The sequence below is a fragment of the Elephas maximus genome, chromosome 21 (assembly GCF_024166365.1).
Source record: "Elephas maximus indicus isolate mEleMax1 chromosome 21, mEleMax1 primary haplotype, whole genome shotgun sequence".
In the NCBI taxonomy this organism is placed as follows: domain Eukaryota; kingdom Metazoa; phylum Chordata; class Mammalia; order Proboscidea; family Elephantidae; genus Elephas; species Elephas maximus.
Genome location: NC_064839.1, coordinates 54,585,723 through 54,606,053, shown reverse-complemented (window position 1 = coordinate 54,606,053; position 20,331 = coordinate 54,585,723). Strand labels below are relative to the sequence as shown.

General features: G+C 44.6%; 1 protein-coding gene across 9 annotated transcripts in view; it reads left to right on the top strand.

Moving 5' to 3' along the window:
- ANKRD11 (ankyrin repeat domain containing 11) overlaps window positions 1-20,331 on the top strand; it is a 272,434-nt gene that overhangs the window by 115,952 nt on the left and 136,151 nt on the right. For 2 of the 9 annotated variants that reach the window (XM_049864070.1, XM_049864069.1), the window contains exon 3: window positions 18,271-18,386. The exons of the other annotated variants lie outside the window; for them this stretch is intronic. The gene's annotated coding sequence lies outside the window, so the exon portion shown is untranslated. The remainder of the gene's footprint in view (window positions 1-18,270; window positions 18,387-20,331) is intronic. 9 annotated transcript variants of the gene reach the window in all.

Here is a 20,331-nt window from a genome sequence, read left to right as displayed (position 1 = left end):
ACGAAAAATGGGTCATTCAGTCGTCTCCCAGCTCCTACAGGTCAGAGATGAAACTTTTCAGAAGGTCTGTGTATCTGTTAAATTTTCCTTCTGGGCTTTTCCAGGAAATGGCCACTGATCCTGGCTGACTCTTGCCATGTGAGGCAGCCCACTCAACAGCATGGCTGGCGACTTTTTACCAGCTTGCTCAATTTCCTAATTTCACCTGTTTCCCCCTTGTCACCTTCTATATGGCAGCCTGAGATGTAAATAAAGTTGAAATGCTGGCTGCTGGAGTGCTGTTTGTTTCGTCTACATTAACGTAGTCCTTATCCTGAGGGGTCTTGCCTTGTCTTTCAGCTGATCGGGAACCTGTTGCTCCCTGAGAACTCCAGTTGGATCTTCTGTGTGTTGAAGGGTGTTCTGAGGGGACATTGGAATGAGGTTTCCCAGCTGATAACTCCCTCACGTTCATTTGCAGAACACCCAAGGGTCACACTTTGGAAACAACAGTCCCTGAGGGGTAAGGGCGAGGCCTGCCTCTGTTGGCTTTGCCCTGCCTCTCCTTTTTCCGCTTGGCAGGGTAGCAGATATGCAGAGTTCTCTGTGGTCTGGGCAAGTCTGGGGCTGCATCCTGACATCTGTAGTTGAGAACTCCTTTCCTCATCGGCTGGCGTTTCTGAGGGTCCCACTCTAGGTCCTCTCTACGGGCTGCCATTTTCAGGATCTTATATTGTTAGGTGCTGTGGAGTTGGTTCCTGCTCACAGTGATCTCACGTATAACGGAATGAAACGGTGCCCAGTCCTGTACCATCCTCAGAATCGTTGCTATGTTTGAGCCTATCTTATTGAGGGTTTTCCTCTTTTTCGCCGACCCTGTATTTTACCAAGCATGATGTCCTTCTTCAGGGATTGGTCCCTCTGGATAACTTGTCCAAAGTAAATGAGACATAAGTCTCACCATCCTCACTTCTAAGGAGCATTCTGAATATACTTTTTCCAAGATAGCGTTTGTTCTTTCGGCAGTCCATGGAATATTAAGTATTCTTCACCACACACCATAATTCAGATGTACCAATTCTGTCTTCCTCATTCGTTGTCCAGCTTTCACATGCATATAAAAATACCATTGCTTGGGTCAGGCATACCTTAGTCCTCAAAATGACATCTTTGCTTTTTAACACTTTAAAGAGGTCTTTTGCAGCAGATATGCCCAATGCAGTACAAGCCCTAGTGGTGCATTGGTTAAGCACTCGGCTGTTAACTGAAAGGTTGTCAGTTTGAGCCCACAGCCGCTCCTCGGAAGAAAGATGCAGCTTTGGAAACCCTATGGGGGCAGTCCTACCAGGATCTGATGTATAGCTGATTAATTTTCAAATAGCTCCACCTCTTCTGCATCCCAGGTGGGATTTCCTGTTGCCCCCAGAGTGACTTGTGTTTCCCATATAGCTCCCATATAGCAGCTTTGCCCTGTGCTGTTGGTGGGGTGGTGCTGTCACTGCTCAAGGGAGAAACTTCTTTGTCCCTGGTCCCTACTTCAGTCAGGTGCTGAGTCTAGGAAATGCTACATCTGTCCTTTTCTTGTCTGTCCTCTCTTGGCCGGCCATCATACCAGGGCAGAGACCTCAGCTGCCTCCCTGCACAGCACCCCTGTGCCAGCGCATCTGTGGGTGCTAGATGAGCAGGCAGGAGACATGCTGCACGGTGGCACCTTCCACCTGTCCTTCAGTGCTGCCTGGATGTTTGGGGCATGGCTGGTGGTTTGCATCCGTCCCCTCAGTTGTCAGCAGTGAGTGTTGGTAGGGATGACTTCTTGGAAGGGGAGGTGCCTTTTTCCAAGTGTAAAGCAGAATGTCCTAGGAAGTGTCTGTTGTGGACAGAACGTATCTGCCCTGGTGGCCTGGCAGCTCAGAATTAACTGGGTCTTGAAAGGGGCCTACTCACATTATGTCTCTTGATTTTTTTCTTTTAAATAATGAAGAGAGAGAAAACAAAGGACATAACCAGATTTAGGACTGTACCGGTTTTCTGACTGAAGTTTTCCTGGTGATCAGTTGGGATTCACGGTGAAGTAGCCAGTGTGTCAGTGCTGGGAGGAGAGGCCGAGAGCATGAGCCCTGATGCCAGCGGCTGGGCTAGGCTCATACTGGGGCCTGAGGACAGTCTGGAATTCAAGGGCGCACATTTCCTGATCCGGAACTGTAATGTGGCCTCATCTGCAGCAGCCAGGCTCCCGGATTCCTGATGCCCTCAGGATGCTGAGAGGAAAGTTGCTTGCGAAAGAGAGGCTCCTGTAAATAGCTGTTTTGCAGACGTGAACTTCAGAACCCTTTATTTTTCCTTCTCTTTATTGCCTAAGTAGGGCATCTGGTATAAACTAGTGAAAATTATTGAAGAGCACAGACCTGGGGCAAAAACGGTTCTGAAATTCATTTAGAAAGAACCATGGAGAAATATTAAAGGAGAAAAGTGTTTGTGAAGTTGCCTTCTTTCTCCCTTTTTGTGCCTGAGATCTCACCGGGTTCACTGGATAGCTGCCCATGAAAGGGTTTGATGCGAGTATTTGCCTGTGGTCTTGGCTGCTAACCAAAAGGTCAGCAGTTCGAATCCACCAGCCACTCCTTGGAAGCCCTGTAGGATCTCTATGAGTCGGAATCAACGCGAAGGCAAAGGGGTTTTTCTAACCCTTGGGTGGAGCGCAGAGAGGAGACTCTATGAGATGCCACTTTTGGAAGCCTGATGTCAGTTTTGTCTCAGACGATAAACTATGTTTATGGTGGGCTGTGGTTACCACTTAGTTGCTAAGAGTTCACATTACCATGGAAAAGAGTGTCAAGTAAAAGTCAGCAGTGTAGTTTACAGAGTGATTCCTTATTTGTGCAGCATTTGGGAGACCAAAGCCACACCTGGGTACCTGACTTCATTGATCCTCAGAACAGCTCTGTAAATGAGGTCCCTGAGGGCTGGCACAGTCTTCTCTCCTCCTCTCCACATTCACTCTGCTTGTCCATGCCTGGCCTGCTCTATCTAAATAATATTATAACAACTCTACCATAGACACTCAGACAACTTTCCCAGCCTCTTGCTCTCAGGATCATTTGTGATCCTTTCTCTGGCTGGTCAGGCTCCCTGAGCGGGGGCAAGGGTCGCCAGACTCAGGGCCTTGGGCTACCAGGTGCTCCATCAGTCTCTTGATGGCACCTTGATGATCGTATCAATTGATGATGACATTTTTTAGGGTAGCTTTTTCGTTCTCTTTCCCTTTGCCCCAGACACCTTTAAACTTTGGGTGTGCTTAATTTCTTCCCTCCCTCCCTCCCTCAGTAACCACTAATAAGCTTTGGTCCCTATACTTTGCCTATTCTAGATATTTCATGTAAATGGGATCATACAATATTTGACCTTTTGTGATTGGCTTATTTCACTCAGCATCATGTTTTCAAGGTTCACCCCCATTGTACCATGTATCCCGACTTCATTTCTCTTTATGGGTGAATAATACTCCATTGTGTGGATAGACCATATTTTGTTTATCCGTTCATATGTTGATGGGCACTTCGTTTATTTCCACCTTGTTATTGTGAACATTACTGCAACGCACGTTGGTGTACAAGTATATATACATTGAGGTGGGGGTGGGTGGGTGTAAATGTACCCAAAAGAGTTGAATTCTCTTTAATTCTTTTGGGTATATACTTAAAAAAAAAAAGGCGCCTAATTTTCTGAAGGACTTGGAAACAAATAAAATGACAGTTTTTGACTCATAACCCTTTAATAGTAGAGGAAAAATTTACATGGGGGTTATAATAGGTGTTATGAATTGAATCGTGGCCCCCCAAAATGTGCGCGAACTTGCCTAGGCCATGATTCCCAGTATTGTGTGATTGTCTACCATTTTGTCATTCGATGTGATTTTTCTGTGTGTTGTAAATCCTGCCTCTGATGTTAATGAGGCAGGATTAGAGGCAGTTATGTAAATGAGGCAGGACTCAATCTACAAGTTTAGGTTGTATCTTGACTCAACCTCTTTTGAGATACAAGAGAGAAGTGACCAGAAAGACAGGGGGACCTCATTATCACCAAGCAAGAAGAGCCAGGAACACACGTCCTTTGGACCCAGGTCCGTGCACTGAGAAGCTCCTAGACCAGGGGAAGATCGATGACAAGGACTTTCCCTCAGAGCCAACAGAAAGTGAAAGCCTTCCACTGGAGCTGGCACCCTGAATTTGGACTTCTAGCCTTCTAGGCTATAGAAGAATAAATTTCTCTTTGCGAAAGCCATCTGCTTGTGGTATTTCTGTTATAGCAGCACTAGATAACTAAGACAGTAGGTTTCTACATTTTTTAATGTTTTCAGCGAAGACGACTTTTTCCTTGTTATTTGTTTCTAAACAGTTGGCTGTCTTTCCATAGTTCCATTTTCTCTCACTGCATGCATGTTGTTATTCCCAGAGGCCCTTACTAGTGATTTAGTGCTTTGGCAGGGTAGGGAGACCAAACTGGGGTATCTCAGTAGAGCTCTGTGGGGTTCCCCCTCCTGGCTCCCAAGCCCTTGAATCACTAGCCTTGAGGAAAGAGCCCAGCGTGTTGGTAGCGTTCTGCCTGAGGCAGGGCACGCCTGGCAGAAGCTGCAGAGGCTATTGACAGGACTGCCTGTTGACTGCTCACTTTTAAGAGGACCCTTTCTCTTAAGTAAACTTGTTCCTGGATGGGTGTGTGGCAGCTGCCCTGATTAATGCTTGGCAAGCAGCATACTCGGTTTGCTTTTAAATTGTTTTCATAGTTGGGTGTTTCAGACTTGAGTTTACCATTTTTGGGTCTCTTGTATTCTCTTGCCCTATGTTAATCTTACAGTCTTGCTCTCTCTGGGCCCTGTAATCGAAAGACGTGTTCTGAAGCCCCTTATTGGGAAGTGGGAGGGCTTATAGATCAGGCTTTGGGAGCACTTTTCTTTTCAAGCTGCAATCATTGCTTAATCCTGGTTGTGTTTATATGAAGTCACTTTCTCTCTAGATTCTTGGGTGACTGTGGCATGCATTGACAGGGTGAGACAGAACTGTCAGCTTCCCCAGGGCTCTCCCACTCTTATTTCACCCTACACTGGCCGGGTTGACCATACAGTGGTAAGCTGTCCAGGAAGCTGGCTGGACAGTGTGTGCTGTTGGTGGATTGGGGAAGACAGGCATTCTCTGAGTTCTTCTGGGTACTGTGCTGAGGAGGGAGTAATGACAGATCAAAATCATCATTCTTAATGTCCATGTGACTGGTCTACGTCAGTACTTACCAAACATTTCATATAAATATTTCTAAAGCAGAAGAGAGTGAACATATTATGCCCCAAGGAGTTTGGGGTCTACTTTTAAATGAGAAATTTCTTTGAATTGTTTTACCTTAAAAGTTTGGGAAAATTGTACGTTGTGTAGTTTATATATGTATGTGCATATTATATATGTATCATATATAAATATAAACGTATAATATGTACCTCAATTTAAATGTATAATAATAATAATAAATATATAAAAATGCCACTTTCAAGGTACTTGCCATCAGGTTCATCTAGGTGGCTTCTCTGTTGGAAGAGTCATCTGTGCGTGGGCCACTCTGGGCAGTGCCCATTAGAGAGCGGCATGAGCTTAGGCTTCAGGGGACTGTGCAGACCACTGACTCCGAGCTGGCATGAAGCTTCAGCTAGAATGTTAGTGCTGACCAGCCTTGTCTCCTGTCAGGGTGCTTCCTCGTCTCCCTTGTCTGCCCCCACCACTCAGGGAGTATGAAGTTCTCTTTGAGACCTTGAGAGCCCCCGTCTTTCCTCATGTCACTGAGTCTTTCACTCCCTCCCTCACTTGTGGCCTTTAGGCAGGTAGACCTGTTTATTTCAAATTGTTGTAAATTTAAAACAAATTCAGAATAACTTTTTGATTCTTTTTGGTGGGGGGTAGGATAGAGCCTGGGCGGAAATAGGACTTAAGGTTAGTAGAGAATAGAACCATTAGCAAGAATGAGTTCTATCTTTCCACCTTCCTGAGTCTCCGTAGAGGAAGTCAGAGCATCTGCCCAGGGGTTTAAAGAAGCATTCAGTCTCAGGTGGCTTGCTAAGGTTCAGAGTTCATGGTTAATCTCTTTTAAGATATTCCCCCATTCTTTCCACAAAGAGCTTATTAAAATGTAGATATCCAGACATAATTGGCCATGCCATTGCTTTCTTGTTGAATGGACAGTTCTTTTGTTCAGTGAACTGTGGAAATCTTATCTTTGTTCTAAGTGTTATGCTGATTCAATGTCTTATAGAAAAATGAGGGTTTTTCCATTATTGTAGTAATGTTACATGGGGGTTATAATAGGTCTCTACATTGAAGGAAACATAGTAAATAAAGTTTAAAAAAGAAAATAAAAATTATAATCCCACCATCCAAAAATAAACATCTAAGTTTAAATTTTTGAGTCTATTTTATACTTTTTATAAAATAGGAATCACACTATATATAAATTCTATATTCTGCATTTTAAAACTAAGTTTTAGTTTCCCATGACATTAATCTTCAAAACATGATTTTTAATGGCTACACCATCCAGGGACAAATTTGTAATGTAACTGGTATAATTTTAATTATAAAATATTATGGAGGAGTAGGACATACTTGTTTTCTTGCCCCCTTTCCTTTTACAGTCTTTTCGGGGAGGGCGTTGTGCAAGGTAGCAGGATAGTTAATAGGTATTGCAAGGGGCTAATAGAGGGCAGCTTACCTTGTGTGTGACAGGGAGGGCATAGCAGACTGAAAGAAGAGTGGTGTGTGAAGGAGGCAGAGGAATGTCACACAGTGGGGACACTGCCCCATGGGCTGTGTGCCAGCTGGCTGAGCCACAGGTTCGCTCTGTAGAAGCTGACACCTGCTGTCTTCCGTCCTGAGTCACAGAGCCCAGGGCACAGACTATAGATTCCCCAGACCTCAATTCAAGCCCTGGCAGCCAGGGGTTAGGTGAGATCTGGGCAAAGGTATTGCCCTATCTTTGTAAGTCATGGTGTCGGTCTCCTCTATGATGCCCTTTTGGGCCGCGCACCTCCTTGACTGCACCTTGCTCTCCAGCCCAGTGCTCGTAGCATTGCACATCCAAGTCTGGTCTTACCATGGTTTATTTTCTGGCAGGAGGATCACTTTTAACTGTCTCTTGTCTTCTCTGACTGAGGAGTGAAAAATAAAGCCAGTAGCTCACCACTGAACTCAGCTCTGAGCATTCCGGGAACTGCTTTGAAGCCCTGACCCACTTCTGGGTACTTGTGTGTTGTTGACCCCCCTTCAGTTACGAGATCCCTTGACCATAAGGAAGGCGTCATCCAAGAACGAAGATGGCAACCTTCTGCTCAGGGGATATACCTCTCTTGGAAAACTATTCCTCATGAGCATTGAAGTTTATTTTATTTCTTCTTAACATGACAGAGGAGCCCTGGTGGGGCGCAGTGGTTAACAGCTATGGCTACTAACCAAAAAGCCAGCAATTCAAATCCTTAGAAACCCTATGGGGCAGTTCTGCTCTGTGGTATAGGGCCATTATGAGTCAGAATTGACTCAACGGCAATGAGTTTTAACACTACAGAATTGTCGAAGTTGGAAAGGAGTACACTGGACTGAAGGCTACAAAGTTTCCCTGGTGACCTCGAGGGGAGTACACAGCCAGCTGTGGGACATGCAGGATGCCCCCAGTCCAACCTGCGATATCTCTGCCCTCGGGCTAAATTGTCTTGCCCTATTGCACACTTACTCCTTACATACTTTGGACATTTTGTCAGGAGGGATCAGTCCCTGGAGAAGGACATCATGCTTGGGTCAGTGGAAAAGAGGAAGACCCTCAACGAGGTGGATTGACATAGTGCCTGCAATAGTGGGCTCAAGCATAACAACGATTGTACGGATGGCCCAGGACCGGGCAGTGTTTTGTTCTGTTGTGTGTAGAGTCGCTATGTGTCAGAACCATCTCAATGGTGCCTAACAACTATATTCCTTACTTTTTTTCCCAGACACTAGATTAGTCGTCTCTAACCTGATTTGGGGATCTGTTTTCAAAATGTCACTAAATTCTGCGAATACAACTTAGTTTTATTCATTAACCCAACACCTCTAGTGGCTCATGCTCCCTTCCAGTGACTTTTAACATGGGAATGCAGCACACCATCTCATCGGCAGCTGGAGCTGCTCAGAGTCCGGGTTGTACTTCCAGCACCTGCTGTGGCTCTGGTGTGCAGGATTGCCCTGGGGCAAGCATGGCTCTAGAGAGCAGACCTGGAGGTGGCCACCAGCACGGTGAGACTGAGACTGGCTTCCTCTCTGTGCTGAACCTCTTCTCGAGGTCTCCATCTCCTTATCTCGTCTAACAGTCGTATGATCAGACCGAGTCAGGGTCTCCAAAAGGGCATTGAAATAGGGACCCGTCTCAATAGAGACCCATCTCAGCTTTGCTGCAGCCAGAGTCACATGGACGTGCTCTGCTGGTCTTCACATGCAGTTTTAGTCCGTGGTGGCTTTGCATTTCCAACAGAATGAGCATGGGTAGGCAGGAAGGGCCCGTGGCGGGTGCCGGACTCACTTCCCCGGTCCTTCAACCCCATGTTTCGGGTGGCTGGCCAGAGTCACCCCGTGGGGACAGAAGGCAGGCAAGTTTCTCTGACAGAAATGCTAAGATTGTGTATATACACATCTTTTCCCTTCCAGTGGATAGTATTTACAGTGGAATCCGAGAAATGTGATCGCAGATGAAAGTGCTTCATTGTGAGTTCAGCGTTACTGCATCTGTAGTGGTAGTGGGTCTTGACCGGCCAGGCCCTAACATTGCCTGGTCTCAGGGCCTCTTCATGCTGTTGAGCATGGAGAAACCCAAAGAACTTTTGTTTATATAGTGCATCTATCAATATTTACCAAGCTAGAAATTAAACCAAATACTGAAGTATGAATAACCACAGTTTGTACATCAGTCATTCTCTCATCTAAAAATGGTGAAAAAAATGAAAAAGTGCTCTCCCTGGAGCCATTTGTCATACTCCAGTGTGCAGCAGAAGTGCTTCCAACCTGCTTCTTCCTTTGTCACACAGGATACAGAAGACAAGTACTAAAGGCTCAAGATTTAATGAAATTAATAATTATAGCTTCTTCAGGGGTTTTCAGTGGAATTGGGCTGTTGCATCATGTCAATACAGTTTAAAAGGCAAACAACATCTCGGTATTATTACGAAAATAATTTTGAACTTGAAACCCCCTAGAAGGGTTGTAGTGACCCTCGGGGGTCCTCAGGCTACGGTTTGGAAACAGTTGTACTAATTTATGGAATCTGTGCCAGAATGCATTCCAAAAATGCCAAAACCAAACCCGTTGCCGTGGAGGCATTTCCCACTCACAGCGACCCTGTAGGACACAGTAGAATTGCCCCATAGGGTTTCCAAGGAGCGGCTGGTGGATTTGAACTGCTGACCTTTTGGTTAGCAACTGAGCTCTTAACCATTGTGTCACCAGGGCATTAAAACTAAAAAACCAAACCCAGTGCTATCGAGTCGATTCCGACTCATAGCGACCCTATAGAACTGCCCTATAGAGTTTCCAAGGAGCGCCTGGCAGATTCAAACTTCCCACCCTTTGGTTAGCAGCCGTAGCACTTAACCACTACGCCACCAGGGTTTCCAAACGCTTATGGATTACTAAAAAAAATTTTAGCATAATTTATTTTTTGTTGTTGAGAATATACACAGCAGATGGATTATTATTATTATTATTTTTTTAACAATTTCACACTTTTCTGAGGATCTCATTGTGTCCTTTATCTCCCCCAATGCATAAGCTCACAGGTTTGTGTGCCTATCAAGGGACTTGTGATTCTAGGGACCCTAGGTAGTGAGGCCTCTCCTAGAATTTTCACGGGAACATGAAACTGGCCCCCCTCTGAAGTGTGTGCATGCCCTTGGGTGCGTGCTCACAGATATGGTGCATGTTCTCTGCTGTGATGTGGCACCACCAAGCTCTTTTCTTCTTCTTTAGATCTTGTCTTTTATTGCATCTCAGTAGCAGTGGATCGTGCCAACCCAGTGTGGCCGAGGTTTCTTATGTAACCAGCTGCTGCTTGGCCCCTTTCTACATGGACTCTGCTCCTGGGATTATAGGCATGGAAAAGAGCCAGCCCATTCCTCTGGCAATACGTGGCTATTCCCCGGCACTCAGCCAGTTTATTTGGCTTGCATAATTCTTCCTGTTGGGAGGTTTCCTCAAAACTGATCACTCATCTTATTCTTTAATCCGGGATTCTCATAGAGTTTTTCAACAGTGCTGCCTTGTCTTGGCTCACTCTGATCTTGTCTTGTAGTTCAGCCTGGTCACTTGAGTTCATAATTTGTCTTTGTTTGTCAAAGTTTTGTGGAATTTCTTAGATGATTTGGATTGCAGTGAATTAAAATATATTGTTATGTATTAACCAGTTTGGAGAACTTTTTTAAACTTGGAGAGTTCTGTATATACCCAGCTTTAAGTAGTCTTTAAAGAAATTGCTCTCTGCATTGGCTGGGACTGAACTCAGACTTTCTAGCAGTGATGGAGTGGATCTGGTTTCACCGGACACGAGGTCTCTGGACCTTCAGTAACCTCATATTCCGTTCTTTATGCCATTTATTATGAAACCATTACGTATGGTCCATAAACATCTTAGATGAAGCTCTCTTTGCTATAAATTGTGACTCCTATTTATGAGAATAATCTGAAAATTTTCGGATTTTATTGAGATGAAGAGGAGGAGAAAATACTCAAATTTTTGTAAGAGGTTTTTTTTTTTTTAATGAAGAGGAGGAACTTCTTAATTATTGAGAGTATATGGTAGGATTGAAGGAGATGAGGCCATTTCTTTTCCTGTGCCTTGTAAGCACAGTAGTAGTACCGTCTCAGCTAAATGTGTACCTGATGGGGTGAACAGGTAGGGTCTGCTGGCTCTGTGGACACTCTGGTTTCTTCACCTTTGGATTGAGTTGTCCTCACAGCTGCTGAGCAGTCCGTGGGAACTCACTCAGTGCACAGGGGCCTGAGTGCACAATCTCTAATAGCTTGGGCTATGGCATCCCTAGTACTTACAGATGCTGTTGAATTTAAGTTATCAAGACCAGTGGTTTAGGGACCCACTTCCCGTTGTGCTTTCCTTGTTGTAGCCCTCAGAATTAAGTCAGTCTTTGTTATAAGAACTTTCTTTGTTGTTCTTTCGCAACACCTGTACTTGAGCAAGTTGAAGCGGTAGCTCTCACTGTCTGATGGCTTTCCTTTTATTTAATAAACAGTGAGCACCTGTTGGCGTCCAGGGTGCTGCAGAGTCCGGCTGGGCTTACAGAAATCAGGTGGTAGGCTTAGCTGAATATCCCACCTGTCAGCATAGGCCTCTCATCCTTCTGATCCTCACAGTGGGTGTCATTACCCTTTGTGAAAAAGAGAACATGGAAGTTTGTGTGAGGGACTTCCCTCTGCCCTTCCCTAAAAGCCTCTGTGTCCCCTGTGAGCACAGGCAGCTGGCTGGGGTAGCATCCTGCCCTAAGGGCCTTAAAGTCCCACAACAAGGTGACATGCCCCGACAGCCACTGTCAGGAAGTGCTGCCATTGAAGGGGGGCTGGGGCCCCAAAGGCCTTACAATGGAGCAAATGGCCCTGGGGTTTAGAAAAGGAGTTTGGTTGAAGGGGAATAGAACGTTTTGCCTGGAGATGGGCCACCACAGAGCAGAGGGGGTTCCGACATGTCTACAGTTTTAAGGCACAGACTAGATGGAAGGGAGGTAGGAATGCCAGCTCAAGTGGAGCAACATGGAAAGATCTGGAACAAGGAGACGATGCCCCCAAGGAGGGATGTGTTACAGGGAACCCTCTGAGGGAGGCCATGGCTGATCCCATGGCTGCTCTAGGAGTGGAAGGGGGCCAAGGTGAGGCGTCCATGGGGTTATGGGGCTGAGGGAGGTGGAGGTGAGAGCAGAGAAACCCATCTTTGAGGCTTGGTGACTAGAGGGGTGATGATGCCACTGTGAAGATAGGAAACCTAGGAAAGAGGAGCTGGTATGGGTGAGTGGAGAAAGCAGACATGTCTTGGGCATGACGGATTTGATGTGCCAGTGGGAGACAGTCTAGAACTGGAAGTGGAGGCCTGAAGCCCAGAGGGGTTGTGCAGACCAGGGGGAGAGGCTGGAGGAAAGAAAAAGGCTTTATTTAAAGAGAAAACAAACAAAAACACCCTAGCATAATGTAACTCTTTAGGAGTTAGATTTTATTTTTCTTTAAGATAAAAAAAAAATGTATAAAAGATACACTCCCATCACTATAACCAGTAGATTCTTTGACTGGGTAATATGCAGGTGGTCTGTTGAAACTTTTTCTAGGTCATGTTCCTATTTTGGTCTTCTAATCTGTACATTATTACAGATTTTATTTTTAACCTCCTAGTAAGTAGAGTGCACGTGGTCTTCAACCTTATGTCTTTCCTGTGCAATTTTAGGGTTTCAAAATGGTTTAAAGAAGCATAATAATTAGACTGAAGCCTACTTGAAAAAACCCAAACAGATAAGTTTAGAATTTCCACATACTTGTGGTAAGGCTTAAGTAGTTTTAAAACCACCAAAAACCAAAACCTAACCCACTGCCGTCAAGTCGATTCCGACTCATAGCTACCATGTAGGACGGGGTAGAACTGCCTGATAGAGTTTCCAAGGAGCACCTGGCGGATTCAAACTGCCGACCTATTGATTAGCAACCATAGCACGTAACCACTATGCCACCAGGGTTGCTTTTAAAACCTCCATATAATAGTAATTCTTATTTGTTCATCTCAAAACAGGTCTTTCCTCTTTGTTAAGCAGCTCAGCCTACCCCCTTTCAAAGTTGACTTTTTCAGTAGAGTGGGTTTTAAAGGATGATTTAAAAATTTAATGAACCAGAAATCATCCATTTCTTTCAGTCACAAAAAAAGTGAATGCAGTAGATGATTTTGCGTCTCAGCAGGTGAGACTAAATGATGGTGAAGCACAGTGCCTTGGTGTCTCGGAATCTACAGGTTTCTTCCAGACTCTTCCTAGGCTACCGTGCAAGGAGTTTGAATCACGCAGCAGAGCCAAATGCCCCAGCACCTCTGTTGGGAGCTGCTGTTGACTGTGGGGACATCCCAGTTCCAATTCAAGTGACGTACTTGGCTGGAAGTCTAGTTTTTCCAGACCTGTTTGAGTTAAGTTACATCCTTTTTCTTTTCCCCATCCCATGATAATTGGCTTAAATGGGATAGACAATTAGGTTGGCTGGGGAGGTGGGTCACAGGGAGAGGTTATATTGGGTGGATATGGGCTGTACCCAGCTGGTGCTTTGAAATAATTACCAGCAGTTCTTCAGGGTCAATACTGAAGCATTTTAGAAGTTCCTTGATTTTAAGCTTGATCTCTGTGTGTGGGTGTGGTGGGGAGTTAATCTGTACTGCACCACAGTCTAAGCGCCTTTGTGATGAAGCTAGGCCACTTGTTCATTTTAGTGACTTATAGACAAGGTAGCAGGAATGGCAGCTAGACACAAGTTCACTGTTAGGGAGATTTTCTTGCCTAGATAACGGGCAAAACCCGTTCCCAACTTCCTTGTCTTTTTCTTAGTGTTTAGAGAAAAGCTGCTGCAGGGAATTTTCTCTTCCAGGTCAGTGAGAAATACCAGCTCTGGATTTATAGGTGAACTGACACCAAAGGGTCTAGTGAGCATTTTTTTCCCCCATTTTCATTGTGTGAACCCTGATTATCTACCACCCAGCACAGAGAGAACTTACATTGCATTATAGATGCTTGATTAAAGGTACCTGATGGGAAGGTGGTTAAGCACTTGGCTGCAGAATTGACTAGATGGTGACAGGCTTGGTTTGGTTTTTTGGTTTATACTGCTGAACTCTGAAGTCCATATCAAGACAGGTTTAGTCGAATGTAGGGCCTGTTCAGAGTAAATGCTCAAGAAATGTTCTTAAATGAGAGGGAGAGTCCCTAAGCACCTCAGCGTGGTGCTTCACTGCTTCTCTTTTGGTTGCAAAATGGACTGGAAGGTCCTTTATGATGATTATTTTTATTTTCCACCCATTGTAGAAAATACAAGAAAACATGAAAAAGGGGAAAAAATCTACCTTAAACCCCACCATCTAAGTATGATGACGATGAACTTACTACTGTGGTCCTTCAGTGATGGCTCAGTCTGTCTCTTTGGTGATTTTCTGGCCACCTGTTCTATCAAGTATTGAGAAATGGGCACTGAAATCTCTTGACAATGACAGTGATTCTATGCATTTCTCCTTGCAGTTCTATCAGTTTTTACTTAGCGTATTTTGAGGCTTAGTTATTAGGGACATAAACGGTTAAGATTATTATATCTTTTTTTAATGACTCAATCCCTTTATCATTATGAAATGACTTTCTTTATCCCTGGTAATATTCTTTGATATCAAAATAGCCACTTCACCTTTCTTTTGACGACTCTTAGCATAGTATATCCTTTCCCATCTTTTTACTTTTGAACTGTTTATGTCTTTGTATTTAATGTGGGTTTCTTACAGGCATTCTATAGTTGAGTATTGATTAAAGTCTAAGCTGACATTTCTCCCTTGATTGGGGTGTTTACACCACTTATATTTAATGCGATTACTGATATGGTTAGGTTTAAGCCTACCGTCAAGTGCTATTATACCACTTCACAAAATAGCTTAAAGAACCTTCTTGGGGGCGAGGGGTGGGTAAGATCATCTACTTGTAAGGAAGATTTGTCTCCTCTCCCATTTATTTATTCAGTTATTTCTTTGTATCAGTATGGCCTCACATATAATTATTTTATACTTTGGTTTACAATCCAATAAAAAACAAAACAAATAGAAAAAGCAAAGCTCAAACCGGTGGCTGTCAAGTTGATCCAACTCTTGGGGAGCCCGTTTTACAGTGAAGAACTGAGCCAAAGAGATTTATTATTAACTGTAATCTTAATGGAAGCAGATCCCCATGCCTTTCTTTCTACTGCCGAGTGGGTCTGCGCCGCCAACCTTTAGGTTAGTAATTGAGTGCAAACTGTTTGTGCCACCTAGGTCCAGCACCACTCTATATTTTTGTTCAAATTGTTCCAGCAGCTTCCATCCCTGGGAATATTTGATTGGATGCCAGACATTGTGATTTTACCTTGCCAGACACTGGGTGGTTTTGTTTTCCTGTGAAACTTCTTGAGCTTTGTTCTGAGATTGATTTAGTTACTTGGAAACCGCTTACATTTTTCAAGTCTTGCTTTGAGATTTGTTGGATGGAACCAGAATCCCTGCTCAGCTTTGGGCAAATCATTTCCCTGCTGAGCAGGGCCTTCCTGAGTCTTCCACCCAGCACCCTGGGTCATGAGGCTCTTCGTGCTGCTGGTGGAGTCCCTGTCTCTGGTGGACTGACAGCCCTTCTGATCCTTCAGTGTATCTGCAGGTAGTTTCTTTCCACCGTGCACCGACCAGAACCTGCTGTAGAATACTCAGGGGAGCCCTCTGCAGAGCTCTAGACTTCTCAGTCAATAATTTCCTTCAAACTGTGTCTTCTCTGATCTGAATATTTACCAATAGTTCTTATTCCCCGTACACAAACATACATGCAGCATTTGCCTTTTTGATTACCTCCTGGGCTTTTCTGTAAACTCTGTCCATATTTGACACACAAGATCAAAAACTGCTCTCCCTCTTTCCTATAGATTAAAAAAATTATTACGTTATATCATTATAAATTAACCTGATAAGGAGAACAAGGGAGCATGACTCCCAAATGTAGTGTGGGATCCTGGATGGGAAGAAGGATGGTGGGGGAACGCAGTGGCTGCTCTTGAACATAACCCTGCGTCAGTTAATATCATGATGTCAGTGTTAACTTCCGGAATGAGATGCTTGTACTGTGGGCATGTGTGATATTAACCTTAGGAGATGCTGAATGAAGAGTGTATTGGAACTCTGAACTATTTTCTGCAACTTTTTTGTAAGTCTAAAATTTCATAGTAAGAAGTTGAAAAAGGCACACAATAGATGAGTACAGTACAGTCGTAACAGAATTTTCTCAAACTTACAAGGGTGTGGTGTGAAACCAGGCACCCCTCCTCCCTAAGTTTTTTCCCTCAGGTAACTTCTCTTGCTGGTGGGAGTCCTTCCAGGACCTTCTTCACCCCACATTTACATTCACGTGTATTATTTAGAGGGTCGTTTTGTGTGGTTTTTTTTTTTTTTTTGGTTTAGTGTTACGTCCCAGAGATCTTCTAGTGCCGCTTCCTTGGTTAGGTTATGCTGTTTGATTTGCCCTGCTGGTGGGTGGGCAGCACCTCCTACCTTTCTTTCCCTCTCTCTCTGCTTTCTTCCCCTCCTGTTTCACACTCATCACATCGAACTCCAGCACCATTTCCCGTCAGTCTGGGGTGCGGCCCGTTAGCTCTTTGGATCATCAGGGCCCTTCTGAGACTTCCTCACTTTTCAGACCCCTGGAGACCTCTAGCCTTGCCTCATAGGCTGCCTTTCTGTTTGTGTCTGGAAACAGCAGGGCGGGCCTGGGCAAGGTCTGCTCTCACCACACCTGTACAGGTCCTTCTTGTCCCTTGACCTGGGCCTTTCTGACTTTAGGGGTGTCTTGTTGGTGCAAGGGGTGTGTGTTTGCAGGCACACAGTACTGGTTCTGTGCTCTCTTGCACACACATCAGGGAGTTGATGGAATTGATGTCTTCAGGCTTCCATTTTATGAAGATGGTATTAAAAAAAAATCATATTATCGGGAAAATGATTCTGTATTGTTTATTTCAGCTTGATGTAATGTATACTCTTGGCTATTATTTTCTTAGATTAAAAAAGTCTGATAACATGTAAATGTCTGCTTTCTCCACCTAGCAGAAAAGGTAAGAAGTAATTTTACTAGGTCAAATTTTGCACTTTTGTTACTCCTGGTCTGCTTAAAGCCTTCTTTTAGTCATGCCGTTCCCACTTGTGGGTCTTGTAGGGTAAAAGTCCATCAAGCCGGTGCCAGCGGCTCTCAGTCACGGTTTCTCTCTTGTGGGGATCCCTCCAAGGAGGATCGTCAGCTATCCCCTCCAAGGGCCCGCTTTGCTATCTGTACCTGAGAGATGGGTCTGTACCTGCTAGGGGGCAAGGGGTTTGCAATGGCTTTGTATTCTAACTCCCAAGTCCATGGAGTTTTGCTTCTGTTCTCTCGCACCTGGAAAGCAGGCTGGTTTGTGAGGGTACAGGAGGTGAACCGTGACACTTTCCTGGCCCTTCCCTGTCTTTCCCTGCTTTTCAGTGAAAAATTTTTAATCTGGTTCTGCTCTTAACTAAAGAAGGAAGGTGACTTTAGTTGTCTCAGTTGTCAAACTCTTCTCTCACATCGTTGTGGCTTTTTTACATGAAATCATTTTATATTCAGTCATTATGCTAAAAGAGCCCTGCCACGTGGATTTTTGGGTTTTGATTCACATTAAAGGTAGGTAAAGTGTTCATCTGAAGCCCAGCATGACCGTTGTTAATCTGAGGGGGTTTAATTAAAATAAATAAATAAATTAAAAAAAATTGAGCAACAGGACAAACCCTGGCAGCCCCTTTGCTTCTTTCACAAGCGAATGTGACAAAACTAGTAATTGTTATTTGCTGTGACTTTCTCTAGATTGCTCCTTAACACTTTTTAGTCAAATGAGAGAGTTTAGACATTGGTGAAAATATTAAAATTTAATCACCTTTGTTGTAGAGGCTTTGGGGGGTTAAGAGGTAATGGTCTTAGGTCAGTGTCATAAAGAGTAATACTTTTTAAATGAACTTGAACACCCCAGAAAGTTCTGATATAAGCCCTGTAATTTTCAGTGAACTTGTCTGTGGCGATGGTTATAGGTGGAAGGAAGGTCTCCTGGTGACAGAGTGCAGTGGTACCCTTTAAACCTGGCCTCACGTTTGAGTGCCCATGTCTGCAGCAGGCTCCATCCTGACCACTGGCTGTGTCCCTGTCCCTGTGGTCCAGCCTCACATCATTCAGCAGCTTAGCGTGTACAGGCGGGCGGCAGCATGATCAGGTTTCCCCCTCTGCGTTTATGTCTAAAGTGTGGTGCTCCCTGTTACCAAAATGAAAACAGTGCTGAATGGGATTATAGTTGATGGGTTGTATCTTAAGTGGATTTATAGTTCCTTAGGTCTTTGAAAATGTTTGAGTGAAAAATGGAAACACAATACTTTGACTAATTTTATGTGTTTATCAGGTAACTTGTTAGAATTGGTAACTCCTTCTTTTCCCTTCTCACCCAGTGCTAAATGGAGCGGCTCCAGAGAGCGGTCCCCAGAAAGCAGCATCCCTGAATGAGCCTCAGCTCAGGGCCAGCTACAGATTCTTCACCTCCATTTGTGAGGAGGCAGGAACAAAGGTGGTGCTATGAACTTGCTGGATGGGCCTTATCTTATCTTCTGGGAGGGGAAATGTGGCCTCTTGTGCAGAGTGACCTGCCTGTCGGGGACATCCCTGGCCGTGACTGTGTGTATGTGGGGGCGCTCCACTGGCCCGAGCCTTTTGGGACCATGCCTCTCCTGCAGACTGACTTTGCCTTGTCTAAGGCGTAGTAGTTAAGTGCTATGGCTGCTAACCAAAAGGTCAGCAGTTTGAATCTACCAGGTGCTCCTTGGAAGCCCTATGGGGCAGTTCTACTCTGTCTGTAGGGTCGCCATGAGTTGGAATCAGCTCCATGGCAACAGATTTAGTTTTTTTTTTTTTTGAGGGTGATAGCCTGCCTGCTTTGATATGGTCCATATTGGTGGCATAGCAGTTAAGCGCTTAGTGCTAACTGAAATGTTGGCAGTTGGAACCCACCAGCCCCTCTGTGGGAGAAAGATGTGGCAGTCTGCTTCTCTGTAAAGATTTACAGCCTTGGAAACCCATGGAGTTCACCCAGTTCTACCCTGTCCTTTAGGGTCACTATGAGTTGGAATGGACTCAGTGGTAACTGGTTATATGTCAGATCAGAAAGCGCCCGGCCCCTGCATCTCTAACAGGCTGTCAGTTCAGGTGTTGGCTAAACCACTGGAAACCTGTTCTTAGCCATGGAAAATGGGAATCTCTTGAAACCTGTTTTCAAAAAGGCTGTAAAGCAGAAGCACCTGGGAAAGGTTTGCTGAAGTCCTAGCTTTAAGGTGGTCTAAGAAACATTTAGTTGGTGTTTTCTCGAATAACCCAATGTCTGATTAGAAAATAATAGAATAAACATTTAGAGTATAGAACATTTATTTTACTTGTTTAATGTTGTTGTGTGCTGTCAAATTGATTCCAACTCATAGCGACCCTATAGGACAGAGCAGAATTGTCCCATAGGGTTACCTAGGCTGTAATCTTTACAGGAGCATATCTCAGGGTTTTCTCCCACAGAGCCGCTGATGGGTTCGAGCTGCCAACCTTTGGGTTAGCAGCCGAATGTTTCACCATTGCGCCATCAGGGCCTCTTTGTTGTTTAATAGTTGGAAATAAATTGCAGTTCTAAAGCAGAATCAAAAACAGCTTTGGGGTGTTGTTAGCCTTACTTTCTCTTTTTTTGTTCATCTCTTGTTGACAACCAACAGAAACAGTCACTTTCCAGCTTGCCTTCTGTGAAGTAGATCATTTTTATCAGAGTTAGGTTCTCACAGGCACTGCTTTCCAAAAATGGCATGCCCTCTCTGGTGGTTTAGAACAGAACTTGAGTGTTTGTTTTGTAAAAACCAGTGAGGAAAGATAGTTCTTGAGTTGTCGTTTTTCTTTTGTTGTTGTTTGTGACAGCCCAGAAGCTCTTCCTGGTATCTTCCAGACTCAGCACTGGCAGCCTATTCTTCTCATGTTCCCTCCGTGGCAGGAGGCTGGCTCATCATTGCCTCAGTAATGCTGACTCTCATTGATCATCTGTCAGGCCTGTGTTTTCTATAGGTTTTAAACTTGAAGCTATACCATTCTGTGAGACCAAAAGACCACCTGATTGAGGTTAAAGGGAAGAAAAACCATCCCCTGTCCCTTTCTAGAAATCCTGGTGGTGTAGTGGTTAAGAGCTATGGCTGCTAACCAAAAGTCAGCAGTTCGAATCTACCAGGGAAGTTCTGCTCTGTCCTGTAGGGCCGCTATCAGTCGGAATCGACTCGACGGCAGTGGGTTTGGGTTTGGTTTCGGGTTTTGGTCCCTTTCTAGAAGGAGCCCTCGTAACCCAGTGGTTAAGTGCTGAGCTGCTAACTGAAAGGTTGATGGTTTGAACCCGCCAGCCGCTCCGTGGGAGAAAGATGTGGCAGTCTGCTTCCGTAAAGACTTAACAAAACAAAACCCATTGCCACTGAATCGATTCCAACTCATAGTGACCC